This window comes from Phyllostomus hastatus, unplaced genomic scaffold, assembly GCF_019186645.2.
Source record: "Phyllostomus hastatus isolate PE091 unplaced genomic scaffold, TTU_PhHast_1.1 phas_contig_34, whole genome shotgun sequence".
In the NCBI taxonomy this organism is placed as follows: domain Eukaryota; kingdom Metazoa; phylum Chordata; class Mammalia; order Chiroptera; family Phyllostomidae; genus Phyllostomus; species Phyllostomus hastatus.
The window spans coordinates 55,548,553-55,566,116 of record NW_025333857.1 but is presented as its reverse complement, the minus strand read 5'-3'; the positions used below and the strand labels follow the sequence as shown (position 1 = coordinate 55,566,116).

Below are 17,564 nucleotides of genomic sequence, written 5' to 3'. Positions count from 1 at the left end.
AAGAGGGTACTCTTCAGTTAAACACAGCTCGTCAAGCTATTACAGTTTAAGTTATATCTCTCATATTGACTAATATATTACAATTAATTTTCCATTATGCTCAGATTTCCTTCCAGAACACCAGGATATATTCCTGGCATAAGTAACTGCAAGAGATAAACCATCAAGAACATAAGCTATTAGCATACTAAGTAATAACCAAGGCCAGTTCCTACCAGCTGAGAGTCAGAAGATAACACCGCCCCTTCCCCCTTCCTGTGAATCCCGGCTTCCCCATTTCGTTGCTCCATGACCTTGGGTGAATTACCTCTCCAAACCTCAGTTTTTCTCTACCATATGAACAGTCCTTGATTCATATTAAATGTTAAACAAACATTACCTAGCATTCACATGAACCATGAGTCACTCCAAGAGGGGAAATAGCCTTTTGTCGAAGGTCTATGTGGTACTCCCACTCTATAGAGGAGTTGGGAGAATTTTTTGATGAAGCAATATTTATTCTCCTTACAGATGGTATTCTTACCCAATGTTAAAATAGGCAATATTCAATTGACAGCAGAAAGGAGAAGCTCTTGCAGCTGAGCTGTGACATTCAAATGAAAATGATCTTTTCCATATAGATCCTCTTCCCAGTTATCATTACTAAATAATTATCAACAGTCTTCTGAGAAGATCACTTAAGATAGAAACCACTCAAGAAAAGTTTATGGGTGACCAGTAATTGTTATTCAAATATTTACATAATCTATAGCCGGTTTCTATAGATCATCTTCAGTCTTTAATCCAGTGTTCAAAAATGTTCACCCCACATGAAGCCCACCCCCCAGATCAGGTCCAATCTGAGCTGAGTGATTGATGTTCAATTGCTGACTAACTGGTCACCACACAGAGGGATGATGTAATTAGGGATTAGAATAGCTAAACATTCTGGACCACAGTGGCCTTATTTTGGATATTAAAATGCCAGGGTTGGACTGACAGACCAGCCTGTGACGCCTTGCTGAGGCAAATGGCTTAATCCCAAGCTGGATGCCAGGTAATAAGCATGCCTTGGTTCTTCATTTCTTCTAACACCCAGAGCACGTAGGTCGAGAAGCTCTATGGATAGCTTTAGAGAGGACTATCACATTTTCTGCCCATTAATAATGCAGCTATTTACTGTAGTACTCTGGTCTCTACTCTGTTCATTTTCCAGGAAAATCTCCACCTAGGCCTACTTATCCAGTCCCTTCAAGTTTCCATTTGTCCTTTATCAGAAAGGCCGTTATTTGTAACCCCTACCACATAAATTGTCTTCCAAACCCAATTCTATTTTTCACCATAAGAACTGACCAGAGAATGTGGGCCTGAGCACTGGTCTTCATATTTCACATGCAATAGGTACCAAATTACAAGGTCTTTTTTCCACTGGCTTTATTGTTTTCTTAAAAGCAATGCCTCTTCTTCTTCCTGGAGGCTCTTCCCAGTGGACAGACCTCTTCTGTTCTGACTCGTCCATCATTCCCCTGCCTCTCTTCTTCTTTTCCTTCTCCCATCCAAGCAGTCTCTCTTTCCCAGCAAATTTCCCCCACGTAATTACGGAAATGCTTTAGCCTACTTTTCTGTTAGCTTAACAACCCTGTCTATTTTCTACTTGTGCTGATGCTACTGTTTGCTTTTCTGACGGGCTAATCCGTGTATCCTTTCAAGGCCTAACTTCCCCTACCATGATAGCAGCTGGAGCTCTAATTCACAGGTGCCTTCCAAAGCTTTTCATTAGCAATAGAAATGAGATGGTTTATAAGCCCATTTCTTAGTCTGCAGGTGAGTATTGGAGCCTTTGTGCAGCAAACATCTTTCAAGTATCCCATATTGTGCCACTGCCCAATTATTTTCTGAGTAATAAGTACAATGTTATAGGCACATTTGTAGTGTTAAAGGGAGAATGTTCCCTCAGAGGGAATCAGCTTCAGCTCCACCTTCCCCCACCCCACTGCCCCTCGCCACCCCTGCCTCTGGCATTTCCCAGCGCAAGAGAAGCACTACTGAATAATGACTGTACTCTCTTAAATCTGAGCAGGGAAGAAAAGAATTCCAAAATTTGAAGGCCTTAGCTCATGTTCTGGTTCAACTGGCCAGGCGAGGGCTTAGGGACTGAGTCTGGCCTTCCCCAGCTGGGCTCTGTGGCAGCTAAGCCTCTCCACAAATCCTGGGCTTAATTACTTCTGACACAGTTGTCTCGCCTGGGCTTCCCAGCTTCTTTTGTGCTCAAACCAATTTGAATTCAAAGGTAAGTCCTTGCTTACTCATCTTGGTCAAATGCTTAATTTCCTACTAAGTGATCCTAAAACATTTAAATCAGGATCCATTGATTCCTAATAGAATTTTCCTAATAGAATCTTTCCTTGCATGGTCTTTGTTAAAAGTCTACCCGAAAGCCTAGCAAAATAACTTTCTGAATTAAGCAGTCATCATCTCCAGAATTTATTTTTTTGAACAAACAAGTACCCACCAACCTTCCCTTCACCCCCAAGAGCAGGCTCTGCTCTTTGAATGAAGTTGAGGGTTAAGATGTGCACAGGCACAGCAGAAGTACTTTATTAATATCCAGAAGCAACATGCGATGGACTGAACAAGCAAACACATGAAAGCAAGAAAATCAATACCTAAATACCCATGACCTGGCACAAAAAGAAACCTTCCATCCAAGAATAACTCAAGAAAAAAATGTCTCCAGCTAGGAATTAGGCAAGAATGCTTTGAAGACACCAAGTAATCTGCTCATCAGAATTAAAAGACAATGCATTTGCAGGGGACCAAGCTGGTACCCGCTGGCACCACACCCACTCTGCCTACCTCTTGTCTTTCCAAACCCTGAAAAAACCGACTTTGTGTTGCAGGCACACATCCAAAGACTAAAAATCTTAGGTATTCTTCAACTGCTGAGGACGAGAGTCCTTAGAAAGTAGATACATTTTATGACAGTATTTCCAAGCAGAAAGTGTGAATCCAAAGCACTTCCAAGTGACTTTCCATTTATCAGTGTGTGAAGGTCTCAAGATGCAAAGTTCAAGGGGACAAAAGATTCATGAGAGCCTCCTCATCAATTGCAAACACAATCTAAATTCATAAAAGTCCCTTTTCCCTCACTTGGAAACTTCTCCTCCAGGGCCTTATAAATCCAAGAGACAGTTCCATTTAGGATTATCTTCTCTCCAGTGACCACCACCCCCTCCAACTTTTTTTCCCCTTCAGTACTGGCATGCAAACCATGCTGTTTTAACTTCTTTCCTGTTCTCCCAGTTCTTCTGGAACATTTTATTTTCGACAGTCAACTCATTTGGAGGAGTGCCACACTGAGGTTCAACTGTTTATAGCGTTAACTGTGTTTCTGCCAGAAGTCCACATCCAGCACTACCTACCCCAGAATGCCTCCTGGTTGAAGAATTTATGCTCTAGCTTGGAAGAAAGCTTAGACAATGTGGAAACTTCCACACATCACTCTTCTTTACAAAATTACTTTCACTTGTCCAAGAGGAATCAGAAATGGAAACCCATTTTACCCTTCTTAACGTACTGACCCATCTCTCTCTCATAGCTAACTACTGCTTAGGTTGTTAAAATGTCATTTTAAGGGTGACTTCCTGTATATTGGGGAATGGGAAATAGCTGGCCATTGGTCTGCAAGAAAGAATGGGGCTCCTAGAAGATACATGGAAGGCAAATTTTTAGATCCGTTTAGAGCACTGGAAAATCACCAGGAATTGTTTTAGAGTGGATTTCACTCTCTTGAACATTCATCAGTATTACAAAATGGCATCTCTGAAAGAAGCCAATTTAAGTCTGTACCATGTTGCAAAACAGATCCTCAGAGATCAATTGTGGGCACTTTTGTAAGTTACAGTTGACCTAGACAAACTTCCAAAGAAGGGCATTTGAAAAGGACTCCCAAGCCCTGGTGACAGAACTACAGAGGAGAGGAAGACAGTGAAAGGCATAGCTACAAACCCAGTACCTAAACCTTGACTGCAAGTGCCATGAACAAAATTGGCCTCTGGAATGTCACTTCTCTAAATGAAACCATGCTCAGCCCAGGGTTCCCCAATGTGTCAAACCCAACTAACACTGATTCAACTGTCCCACTAATGTATGATCAGTGTCCTTAGCTGATATTTCACAAATCACGAGCACCAGGGGAACAGAAAGGGTACCAGGCTGGGAGTCAGCTGACCTGAGTTCTAGGCCTGGCTTTGTTACAGCTGTACTTTCTGATGCTGGGCAAGTCACTTCAAGTCTTGGTGCCAGTTTCCTCTTCAGTAAAATACAGGAGGAAGGGGAGATTTGAAGTCGATGATCTCTTTAAGGCACAAAACAACCAGCTTCTCAGTTAGAAGTTCTGACTGGTAAAAACTAAATACTTAATACCCATCATTTACAGTGTACCTCTTCGTCCACTTTTAATGACTTATGTTAATTTCTGCTTTGGAAATAAGATCTTTATCCATCACCCCAAAATCTCAGGTTCATCTCGGTGCTCCCTGGAGTTCTTTCAAATTATAATAAATGCCTCTTCTCTTTTCTTTTCCTTTCCTTTCTTTTCTTATTTTTTTAAGCAACCTTCCCCAAACTAAGAGTTGTGACTGGTGCTATTAAAAGAGCTTAGAACTTCCCATTTCCTTGCTAGGGCTAAAATTAAACTGTCCATTCCTTAGGGCCCAACATAACATCTGCCAGATGTCTTGGCATATCACACAAGAAGAGGAATTTTCTTCGAGCACTATCTCCTCTCCTCTCCGTTTTCTCATAATCAATTAATAGGTCACCAGCTAATGTTTCCCTGAAAGCCACCAGCTTCATAAGCATGTGACCCTCACCAAAGATACACATTTACACTTACACACACACACACACACACACACACACACACACATGCTTATCCCCCCCTCAACCCCCATTAGATTTTTAGCAATAGACTCTGGAAATATTTCCCACCCCCCACTTGTTTTGAATTTCCTTAGTTCCTCTGTACGAATCACCCAGTTAGACACTCCTGTCAGATCCTTTGCAATCGGAGTTCATTATTTATGTTTCCTAATCTGTGAGTGTGGCTTTGTGAAACAGCACCTCTGCTCTTCAGCCATCAACTTGAAACATTCAATACAGCTCTGTCAATGCTGTCCCATGAGGCAGTGAACTACAGGTCTGATAAAGGCACACACCACAAAGAAGGTAAGTAAGGTTACCTTAACCAAAAACACCCTCAACACCAGGAACGAGTTCAAGAGAGACTAGACCCTATTAAACTCTATCACGCAGAAAACACAACTCTTTCCCAAGGCAACTCGACCACTCTTTTCTTTCAGGAAAACTGACTGCAAGTACTCTTAAGTCATTAGTAGAGCTGGGTTTCTTTTCAAACCCTATTGCCTTCTGGAAGACTCATTAGAAACAGTTTATATATTTATCTATAAAAAGTTTATTTACTTTGCATCTCAAAGTTGTCTCTAACTCCAAAGAGGGGGAAACAAATCCTCAGGGAATGTGACCAATGAATTAGATGGACATAACTCTAGTATCTGAGATATTATGAACTACAAAGTTCCAACAAGAATCTTTTTTTAATGATAGTGTATGTCATAGCTCACATGTTTCTCCAGAATGATTTTTCTTGGTGATATATTAGAGCAATGGCAAAAAAAATTGTCTGACAAGCCTCATCAACTTGATGTCTCAAAAACAAAAAGGATCTCTGAGCTTTGACATCAAATGAGAATGTTCAATTTGACACTTTTTATTTCTATCCTAATGGTTTATCCAAGATATTTGCCCTATTTCAAATGTGTATGTCTAGAAGAACACAAGAAACCATGTCTTTAGTGTTATGGTACTTCCCATGTTGATAAAGGGGACCAGGGATGGGACAGGTCTGTTAGGTGACAAGTTAGAACATATTCTTAAACTCTGAAATGCTTCTTAGATACTTAATTCTTTCCCTCCAGAAAGCTCACCTCTTTGAGACTCGTCTATAAAGACACCAAACATTTGGTGGCACAGTCAAATAATGTGATGAGTCAAACTGCTGGACTGACAATCAGTTTGTCAGGTTCCCACCCTCCACCCCCAATGAAGTCAGTCAGTCAGCCGCTGTCCTGGTATCAACAACAAAAAAGATACTATGGAAGTTTGCTTCAAGATCAGTGTGCAACGTATTTAAATTTACATAAACATATCTGCTAAATTAGAGGCAAAATTTTCCGGTAATTACTTTCCCAAATAACTCCTTATTCCCTGGCATTTGAACTTCTGAGTTTGCATATGCAGCATCCTCACATGCATTAGCAAATTTAAATAAAACACTGATGACATTCCACTTAAGAGTAATGGGCATCAAAAGATAACATTCAAAAATGAATAATAAAAGGTATGATTCCAAGGAAGATTTTTAAAGTGTTCTTGGAAAGACCTAGGTTTTGAATAAAGAAGCAGAGATCTGAAGAGAAGTATTTTTAAATGAGCACACACATCAAGTGAAAATCTTGAAAACCATACATCTTCATCTGCAAAAACAGGGTTTTACTTCATTGGCCAGGGACAATTACCAGCTAAAGAACCATGTGTCTCCCCCCTTCTCCTTTCACACCCCTCAGAAGAACAATAACCCTCAATTAATGACACAACAGTTTGGTTTGAAAAATGTGATGTTGTCATATACAGCATTGTGCATTTGCTGAATGACACTGCTACCAGCTACTCAACAGAATATAATTGCATCTGGAATCTAAAACCACTTCAATATGTACAAAAATACTGTAGACATAAGGAAGTTTACTAAAAATCTGACACACACAAAAATCTGACACATAATGAGAAAGCAAAGCAAGAAAAAAGCTGGTGTAAGTCGCTCACCAATGTGCTCCTTGTTTCTGTAGAAGCTGGTACCTCTCTGTGTTTCTCCTTAGTTGAACACAAGGTCTAATCAGCCTTCTTACAATATATTAATTGGTTCTGAATGTCCTTCAAGTTTTCATTCCACCATGGAGCCCTCCTCACCTATCTTCAACAGTCCATCTAAAATTCTTCCAACATCTTCCCTCATCCTCAAGATGGCTACCTTACCTAATGGAAAAGCAATATCTTCATGATTGGCTTTTATAAAATCCTCAAGCAATTCAGGATTTACTTCTTTACTTGGATCGATTACATACATTCTCTAGAACTAATCTGTGAAGAATTCCAATCAATGTGTATGGACTGAGGTAGGACTGGGTTCTTTCTTCCAATCACCCTCACAAAATGTCTTCCTGTAAGGCTAATAAATTCCTCCCAATTAAAAAGGTGAAGATACCTGGACATAGGTTTTTGTCAACTGACATAATATTTCTTAAAAATGTGTTTCCATAGTGACATTCTCAAGAAGACATCTGATATTTGTGAAGACTCACAGTACTTGAGAACACAGAAGCAAAATAGCAGAATGGAAAGGAAGGGGGAAAACAAAGGAACTAAAAGAAGGCCAAATACACAAATGGAACAACCTGAAGAGAGATGTAGACCCTGGAGAAACTGGTGTCAGTCAGAGTTCCTCCGAGATCTTGGAGCATTTGTTGTTGGTTTTTGCTTTCTTTCCCAGAGATCAACCCAAACCAGACAATAAAGTCTTGCAATGCATCAAAACATGATGATAACCAAGCCCCAGAACTCCAGAATCTGAGCTTAGGACCACCACCATCTTCACAATGAGGAGAGAGCATTTCCTCGTGACTTTCAGGAGACCTGGAGCAGCTTAAAGTTGTGTGAAGACCTCAGTGGAAATTGTTTCAGGTTTTGCCTTGCCTTTCCTGAAAGAGGTCAAAACCCTTCAGGTCCACTCAAAAGGGGGGAAAAAATCCAAAAGTTTACTTTAAAATGGAAACAAACATCTCAATAACTTGTGAAAGCACTCCTTTGGTGGGAGAAAAATCTGAGCAGCCCTGAAAAGCCCCTCATTTCCTTGCATAATGAATAGACAGTGAGGAACCACAAGATTTCCCCCAGGAAAGGGAGAAGGAGTGTAGGCAGGCAAGCCTCCTCCTCCAGCCATCACCAACAGAGCTTCAAAATGGAGACATCCATAATTTTATAAACACTTCTCATCTCAGCTTTGTCTCCTGGAAACCCGCTCTCCTCCATTTTCTGGTGGAGTTACAACATGACACAGGCTTACCTGACTCAGTTCCCAGCTCTCAACCAAACTAGTCACTTCCTCCAAAACCTGCAAGCCACCTCCAGAAACAAAACCAAAGCAAACCAAACAGCCAACACAGACACTCAGACACAGCCCCCCAGAACCCTGGGAGAAAGCCCCAACTGGTTGGTCTTTTCCCATCCCAGGCGCGTGCTTAAAAATGAAACTTTTTTTTTTTTTTGGGTAGGGGAGGAATATAAAAGGAACTCCAGGCAGCCTCCCTCCCTCTCTGTAGGTTAGAAGCTACAATGAAAAGAAAATGAGGGTTCCTTCAGGAATGGTGAAAAGCCTGGAGAATGAACGTGAGAAGGAGCTTTGTGTTTTGGAGTCTGGACTGGAACCAAAGCAGACAGCTTGCAAATGGAGGACAGGGAGATAAAGAAAGGGAAAGAGAGGGGCTGCTCCAATGGGGGGCGGCTGCGGCTTCTCCTCGTGCCTGGAAGGAGGGCAGACCCCTGGGAACTGCACCAGGAGACGACCCCTAGGCCCCTTGCCTTCTTTCCTCCCTTCCTCAGAAGAGAGCCAACCGTGTGTAATGGCTTCTCCTCTCCAGAAACCGTTGTCCTCGTCCACCAGACGCTTCTGAACCCCCAGCCTGGAGACAGCTCCTCAGCTGCTCCTGGACCTGCGCTCCCCCCGCCCGGCCCGCGCCCCCCGCTCCTCGCCTCTGTCCTCACCAGCAGCACCAGCACCAGCAGCAGCACCACCAGCAGCAGCAGCAGCACCAGCAGCCGCCACCCCCGACACATCCCGACCCCGCATCCCAACTTCGGAGACAGAGAGAGAGGGAGAGAGCCAAATACCTGAGGAAGAGGGGGGTGCCAATCCGCACGGCTTTGCCATCGGGCTGGGGACAGGCAGACAGAGAGGGGGAAAGGAAGGAGAGGGACAGAGAAAGAAAGAGGTCAACCGGCTCAGGTCGGGGCGGCTCAGAGCGCTCCCTCCTCGGCCCCTCGCTCGCTCCCTCTGGCTCTCGGCTGAGGTCTCCTCGCCTCCCGCCCTCCGCCCCCCTCTCTGTCCCTACTCCTGTCCCCACGCTTGAAGCACTGGTCCTAAGCCTCTAGCTCTCTTCTCACTCATCTTTCATTTTCTCTTCTCTCCATAGAACTACACGAAATTAATTAAGCCACAGCGCTCCGCTCCCCCCAGCAGAAGGAGCAGCCAGCAGGAAAAGCACAGCCACCTCACTGCCCCTGCTACCACCACCACCTTCTCCACCTCTTCCTCCTCCTCCTCTTCCTCCCTCGCTTCTCCTCCTCCTCCTCTTCCTCCTCCCCCTCCCGCTCTCCCTCCTCCCCCTCCTCCTCCACTGCTCGCTGGCTTCTTCTCTTCCAACAGTCAGTCCAGGCAGGGGACTTCCTCTCCTCCGGCTCCACCAACCCTCCTCGGCCGAATGAATGAGCGCGTTTGTGCGTCCACCACCCCGCGCTCTCCTGCTCCGGGCACTCGGACCACCCCGAGGTGGCTGTTAATTGCAGTAACTTACAGAAGAAGCGTCCCGGCGCCGGGAGGTGTTTCGGGTGCTCCAGCCCCACCGCCTCCTTATCCTCTTTCTCTTTCTCCTCTTCCTGCTCGGGTTATTGTTGTGGAAGTTGTTTGGGAGTCTCATGTGCTTCTGCCGGGTCTCAGCAATGGAGGATCGCCATCTTCCCTGCCTTCCTCGGCTCCTCAGACTCGCTGCAGCTGCAGATGACCTGAGATATCCGTCTCTCTCTCTCCCTCTCTCCCTCCCTCCCTCTCCCTCTCCCTCTCTCCCCTCTCTCTCCTCTTCTCTCTCCTCTCCTCCCTCTCCCTCGCGCGCGCTCTCTCTCTCCCTCCCTCTGTGTCTCTCTCTGAATAATGAGAAACCAGAGGGAGAGAGAAAGCAAGACAGAAAGAGAGAAGGAAGACAATCTTCTCCTGCCACACAAAACGCCGGAGCACCAGGGGGTGCGCGAAGCCTTTCTAATAACAACAACAACGTGCAGGAGAGAGGAAGAAAAAAGAAAGAAAGAAATGAGGAAAGGGCTGGGGGATAGAAGGGAAGAATTATCCAAGAGCTGGAGAAGAGCAGGAGCAGAAGCTGGAGGAGATGCTGAGGCTGCGGTTGCTGTCCCCCCCTCCCCGCTGAACCCCAGAAGGAGGCAAGGTGGTTGCAAAGTTAAGGCTGGGACATGGTCTTTGTCACTCAGAGCAACACAGAGCCAGGCCAGTGAGATGCAAGAGGAGGAGGTGGCGGCAGTAGAGGAGGAGGAGGAGGAAGAGGAGGAGAAGGAGGCAAAGGAGGAGGAGAAGGGGAAGAGGGAGATGAGATGAATAAAGACCTGCGGAGAAGGCGGTGCGTGGAGCGCGGCGGCCGGGCAGAGACGTGCGCGCTCGCGTCCCGGAGGCGCCCGGCCGCCCTGGCCCGCAGAGGAAGCCCCCAGTGAGGACCCTGACCCGCGGCGCATAGCGCTCCCACCATCAGCCCTGCCCCAGGCGCCGAGCCCCGACCCCAGAGAGTCCCTCACACGCATCCATCTAGAGGCCAATCTTTGCAAAGAACAGATATGGGGAACTAGAGGTTGCAAGTCTAAATCCAGATCAACCACGTGGGGCTTTTTAATCCCTTTCCAGCTTGCGGTGTGAGTATCTCCAGTGAAAAGCTCGAATTGTCCTTTACTGGCACGCATTTTGAAGTTTTCTCCCCCGAAATAAAGGCTCATTGTGCATTTTCTTTCTTTTCTGATATGGAAAGGGGTGTGGGGAGGGAGAGAACCACCCATCATTCCGAGCCTCGGAACCACCACTTTCTTTTCCTAACTTGCGAAATGTTTTGACGGCGCACCAAAAGGAAAAAAAGCGTACTTAAATAACTTCGCACCCTCCAGCCCGGCGTTGTTTGCACTTTCTGGCTGGTCATCTGAAGGTTCGGAAAGTAACAATCAGCGCTCCTAATGATAAGGTGTCGTGGTGTTGAAGACAAGAGAGCCAAGATGAAGCTTTCACACCTTGAATTTTTATTTAGTGTAATTTTCCCCAAATCGTTCTTACCTGTCCGTTTTTGCCAAGGAGTGGGGTTGCCTGCACTCACACCAGTTCGAACATTTCCTAAGGCTTTAATTTGATATGGAGTGGGGGGGGGGCGCGAGGGCGGTCAGAGGTTGCCTACAGTATAAAAATCAATACAGCCAGTCAGGAGCAATTGAAGTTCAAGGGCATGGGCTGGTTGTACCATTTCTATTTCTCGCATCCTCGAGTTGAACATCAACAGCCTCCGGAGAGAGAAACGCGCAGCGCGTATTTTGGAGACCTTAATTAAAGTTTCTTTTGTCCGCATCTGAATTGGGGGATGTTGCTGGATTCCTTTGCATTGGGGAGCGCGCATCCGGTGGAGAAGGCGCGGTGTGGAGGATCCGAGGCAAGATTGCCCTCTTTAATACTCCCTTCCCCTTCCAAACAACAATCCGGGAAGATGTACCCATAAACCCATAGAATACAGGGGAAGGAGACGCGCGCCGAGTTGGTTTCCATCGGATAGCGGGGCTTCATAAACACAGCTGAAGCCTCCTTTTCCAAGATATTCCCCAATCGTTTATTCTGGGGCAGAACCTCCAACCCAGAGGCACGATTTCACCCCCCTCCGAGTCAACACTTCCTGCCCTTTTCTCCTCCCACTCACACTGAAAAGCCTGGGAGCCCTAAAAGGGTGTTGATGGCGGGGGTGATAAATAAATAAATAAATGACACTCTACGCGTGCGGTGGAGAAGAAAGGAGGGGGGAGAGGAAAGGCGAGGAGAGGGGAGAGAAAAAGTAGCGAGAGGAGAACAAGGAGGAGAAAGCACGGAGACGAGAGGGAGACGGGAGTCCAGAGAAAGAGAAGAGAAAGAAAGGAGAGTGGAGGGCGCTCGGGCTGTTCAGTGTGCAGAACTGACATGATCCCGGCTTTGTGCAGAATTGGAAGGACTCTCCCAGGTGCCTGGAGGGACTTGGGGAAGTCCTTCTGCCCTGAGCTCCTCCCCCACGGGACCCCAGGGGTGTCTGAGCGCTGGCCGCCGCTCCCCCATAAATTCCTCGTGGCAAAGAGAGGAAACGCGCCAGGTCTCCGCCGTCCCTTTCAGTGCCCCGGCTGATAATTTACCTCTTTGTCTTTAATAAAAAGCTGACTTCTTATGTCAAGCTCTGCACCGGGAAAATAACAATCGTATTTCAGGTTGAAAGCTCCTATTACTGCTGGGTTTTGGAGGCTGTGATAAAATCTTCATCGACGTGGAGGTACCTTCTGGGTTGGCTCGGGTCGGAAATCCTAAGATGGGGGCCGCCCTTCCCCGGGGGCAGGGGCGTGGGGAACCAGGCAGTGGGGGGGGGGGGGCGGGAAGGAGCGACGAGGTCAGAGGAAACCCAAGGCTCTTGGGGCACCGTAGGGCTTCCCGCAGTCGGGGAATGAGCCCTGGGGAGGAGCCTTTCGCGAAACCGTGAGCGCGCCCCGACAAGCCTCAGACCTCATAAAACCTCTTGGCAAAGACCCGGGAAGCGGTTGGCGAACCGATTGTGGTGAACTCCAGAAATTAACCTGCGCTACGATTAAACGGGCTGTCGCCCTTTCACACTCACCTCGAGCGACCGAAATAGAGAGCTCCCGAACCGGCCGCGGGGGACCTGGCTCCTCCCTCCTGTCCCAGGAGGAGAGGACAAAAAGGGGAGATGGACTTGGAGATGGCCCCGCCCTTCAAACGCTCCAATCCTTAGAAACCAAACCTCCTTCCCAAGCCTCCAAGTCTAGAAGGGACAAAGGCGGTGAGGAGATCCGGAGACCGGTGGGGAGATAGGTGGCTTTCGGGCTTCTCCCGTGTGTGTGTCCGGAGGGAGGTCCGAGGGCTAAGCTTCCATCCCAAACACAGGATGGGCTTCAGAAAGACCACTTTCTGGGTTAGAGGCAAACTGACTTCCCAAAGCCATGAAGCAAACTACTGCAAAGCTCCCGCATAGCCCTGGTTTTTGAATGTGGGAAGGCTAAAATTTCAACTACTGATCCCATACCTATTTTTTTTTGACTGTTTTGGAATCACAAGTGTCTTAACTGTCCAACTAAAATAATTGAAAGAAATTAAATAAGGTTGGGGAGTGGTCTTTTTGTTTGTTTTTGCTTGTTTATACTGGGGGTAGTGTTCTTTCATATGATAGCAAAGCAATTAATTGGATAAATAAAAACTGGGACAGTCAAGGAAAGTGCTGTGGCTGAAGGTTTTAGTGAAAATCTTGATAAACTTGGCACTTAAGTAACTGTAATTATACTTTGCCATTAGCGGACCATTAAGATAAACAGAAGAAAGTTCACACCTCCTGCTATTTCATTCCCGAAGAATATTCACAAAGATAATACCAGCCTAGTTGGTGGGTTATCTTCTCCACCAGCAGGGTTAATTTCTAAATTTTTAAATTAAAACGGAAAAGCTTAGGTTTTGTACACAGCCAACAACGTGAGGGAAGTCTCATGGGGACATATTGACTCCGTGGAAATTTGCCTTTTGTTACTGTACCTTATCCCCTGGAGTTATATGGGATTTCAAGACTTTATTAATGTTTCAGGAAAAATGAATCTGTTGGAAGTCTGGACTTTCTTCTCCCTTATCATGGGTGACTGGCATACAGATTCCTCATAAAGGGAAATTATGGCTCATCAAAAGAGTGACTTTATGAGCATTAATAGAATAATAAATCTTGCCATTTTAGTTCAAGAAGGAGTGTAGTTCTATAATCAGAGTGACCCATGCAAATATGATCTTCTTACTCACCCAACCCCAGCAACGATAGAGATCATCTATAAATCATTTTAACTTTTAGAGGTTTAGGAAAGGAAGGCACCCAAATCTCTTAAAGAAAAGTGTTTATGGGGAAAGGGGAACTTCTATCACCTGCAGGAAGGAATCATGGAAAGAAGGAAGAGTTGGTCCAGAGACTACATTAAAAAAGATAGAATTTCAATTGAAACAAGAGCATATCAGTGTTCCAATGTCATTGATTCAAATTTTATTTTCTGTCATATAAAAAAGGAAAAGTCCTCCTGCTTCCTGAAAACTATACCAAGAAGAAGGAAGAAGAAGAAGAAGGAAGAAGAAGAAGAAGAAGAAGAAGAAAGAAGAAAAAGAAGAAAGAAAGAAAGAAAGAAAGAAAGAAAGTCCAGTTTATAACCCCACTTTCTAAATTCCAGCTGGAAAACTATTCAAGCTGATGGTTTTAGCAAAACAAAGATGAATAGAGAATATGGCTTTTTCAGAATTCTTGATTATTTCATCCTTAAACCATATTATGACACACCTCTTGAACCTGTTCTTTTCCTGCCTATATAAAACTTCGCAATTCAAAACAGTCTTTTTACAATTGAAGTGTTTGTTATTATGTTGTCTAAAATTTTTGAGCTCCTTTGCTCTTGATGGAAATTACTCAGCCTTTAAATGTTTTTTTTTTCTGAAAATTCCAAGTTGGATAATATGAGCCCTCAAAACATAAAGAAAGTCACCAGCACGCCTTCTTTCTGATCCCTTACAGAAAAAATTAATATGTTCTCATAAACCTATATTCACATATATGGAACTAGTGGACTAGTGTCTGTGCTAAGGGAGAAGTGACTAAAAGAAGACAAAGGTGGATGATTCACAATTCTGAACAGGTCTCACAGGAAGAGAAATTGCAATAACATACTAAACTTACTCTATATGAATCTTCATATATATATACCTTTGGATACTGAAAAAGATGTTTCAATAGCAGTGTTCTTAAAAATTTTTCTTAAACATCTCCCATAGGTAGGAGTTAAATTTACAGTTCTATTACACTAGTTACTGTGATATGGAACATTCATTCATGTGGAATATCATTGAACCACTGAATATTTGTCTAGCATAGACAGTGTGCCCTACTCACTGACTACCAGGAATACTAGGAATACAAAGATGAGCCACTAGCTCGGAAATCACATCACTTGGTTATAGAACTTTAGATTTCTGATTTAATCAAAAGCAATACAGGAACTTGGCCAATAATGAGACTAATCAATTTGAAAATTTCTGTTTCTCCTATGGAGTTATGGAGAGGTAGTATTTTAAGATAAAATGTTGGGATTTCATTTTAAAGCAAATGTCTTTCCTTAACTAATAATTTAACAAAAATTCTTATTAGAGAAGATTTTTTTTTAGGAAAGAAAGCAAGCTTGGGCCAATTTTGATTAGATTACCCAAAAATTCAGAAGAAAACAAGGGCAACCGAAAGATCACCCATTTGTTGAGGCGTTCCTTGTAGTAGAACGACTATTATTTCCAGATGCCTGGTACTTGTACTCAAATGGAGCCCAGAGAGGGGATGTGACTTGGTCAAGAACACAGAAGGGGTGGGGGCAGTCACTCTGGAAGCTATGCCTCCACGGTCCTTTCCTAAAGTTGTCATTGTCCTACCCCCTTTCAGATTTTTTGGTTTACATATTTCCATACTACTTGTACTTTTATTTACTTAATATATATTATTTTTATCACTAGAAGTCCAGTGTGCTATCCATTGTGCCACAGAGCCCAGTTATATATATTATTTTTAAATGAACTTAAAACCTTCTAACCTTCGTTAGAAGCAATAATACTCATAAAATCACAGGTCTGATGGGCTATTTACATATACATTACTAATATACATCAAAATAAATATATTTTTCTTAAAATTGAAATAATAAAAATATTTTGGATTAAAGAAATGTCTGATAGTATACCTCCCAAACTGCTAATAGTAAGGAGTGAGCGATGAAGGGGAAAAAAGTGTTCCTAAATCATTGTGTGTACAAACACAAATCACTCTTATAATTTTTTTTTTAAATAAGAAATGCCCTGGCTGATGTGCTCAGCTTGTTGAATCATCATCCTGTAAAAGGCCGCTGGTTCGATTCCTAATCAAGTCACATGCCTGGATTGTAGGTTTGGTCCCAAGGGTTCCATCCCTGGTTGGGGTGTGTAGGAGGGGCAACCAATCATTGTTTCTCTCTCATACAGCTGTTTCTCTCCCTCTCTAAAACCAATAAGTACATCCTCAATTGAGGATTAGATAGATAGATAGATAGATAGATAGATAATGTATTCCAGTGATGGCTTTTATGACCACAAATTAAATCCTCTCATATATTCTTAATAGAAATTAAAAATTAGTATAGTCTTTTTAGCACAATTTAATAATATATATTTAAAGTCTTAAAATGTTCTCACTTTTTATCCCCTTAATTGTTCCTCTTAGAATCTACCCTAAGGAAACAAATGAAGAAAAGATTTACACATGCAAAAAATGATACAGATAGAGTAATTGAAAATAATGTGATTATGATAAGAGGAATGGTTAAGTAAACAGTAATATATCCCCATGATGACACATTAGGCACTTTAAAATTGTTTATGAGATTTTATAGTTAAATAGAAAAATGTCCTCATGCTAGGTAAAAGACCTAGATGCAAAATTATAATCACTGGTTATTTTTTATAATGCAGAGGCACAAAAATTATCTTGAAAGGAAAATACTTCCACTTAGAAAAAAGTTAGAAAATGTGGAACTTATGTGTAATCTATACAACATATAATTTTATACAGAGTAGGGCAAAAATAGGTTTCTAGTTGTGAGTATATAAAACAGTTTATTTTTGTATTATTTATTAATTATTATATATTTTACATATGAGCAACTGTAAACCTACTTTTGCCCCATCCTGTATAAACCATATATACATAAATACATATACATACATATACACGCTATGAAGTCTACTGCTTTATTTGAACTAAATTGTCAATTATCTGTTTAATTATTTAAAGACATTTAAAGTTAAATAGTAGACCCTACTTTTTTGTGTTTAGTAATTATAAATGTTACAAAGACCTTATTAATATTGCTAATAGAATAGTGGTACAGTAACTTTTTTAGTTTACTAAAGGTAATTTAATTTGCTTTTCACAGGAAAAATAAGAAGATTTGATTGCACATTTTTAATACATTTTACATACAAAAGGAAATTTAAAACCAAAAAGATTGAATGATTTAACCTAAGGTCTTCCAATGCTGATGGTACAAAGACTAAAATCTAGATCTGCTACATATTAATCTTATGTTTTAAAATCTAGAAATTCACTACAGTCTCAAAAATATTACCAAATATTAGCAAAAGAAAATTACTAATGACCAGTTAAAAAAGTTCAACTTTATCAGTTATGCAAATGAAAGCTATGATAGTTTTTTACATTGAAAAGCTGGCAAGTATATACATATATATACACACATATATATATACATGTATATGTGTATATATATTATGTGTGTATATACATATATATGTTTATATTTCCCAGTTGTTGAAAGGATATTATTCCCAATTGATG

The 17,564-nt window shown here is 42.8% G+C and overlaps 1 protein-coding gene across 11 annotated transcripts in view; it reads right to left on the bottom strand.

Annotated features, from left to right (window-relative positions):
• The window catches only part of ZNF462 (zinc finger protein 462), a 139,698-nt gene extending 126,872 nt beyond the window's left edge, over nt 1-12,826 (bottom strand). For 5 of the 11 annotated variants that reach the window (XM_045840193.1, XM_045840189.1, XM_045840196.1 and 2 more), the window contains exon 1: nt 9,690-10,705. The gene's annotated coding sequence lies outside the window, so the exon portion shown is untranslated. The other 6 variants (XM_045840192.1, XR_006785850.1, XM_045840191.1 and 3 more) reach the window with 6 other exon arrangements.
• Between the last annotated feature and the right edge of the window lie 4,738 nt (nt 12,827-17,564).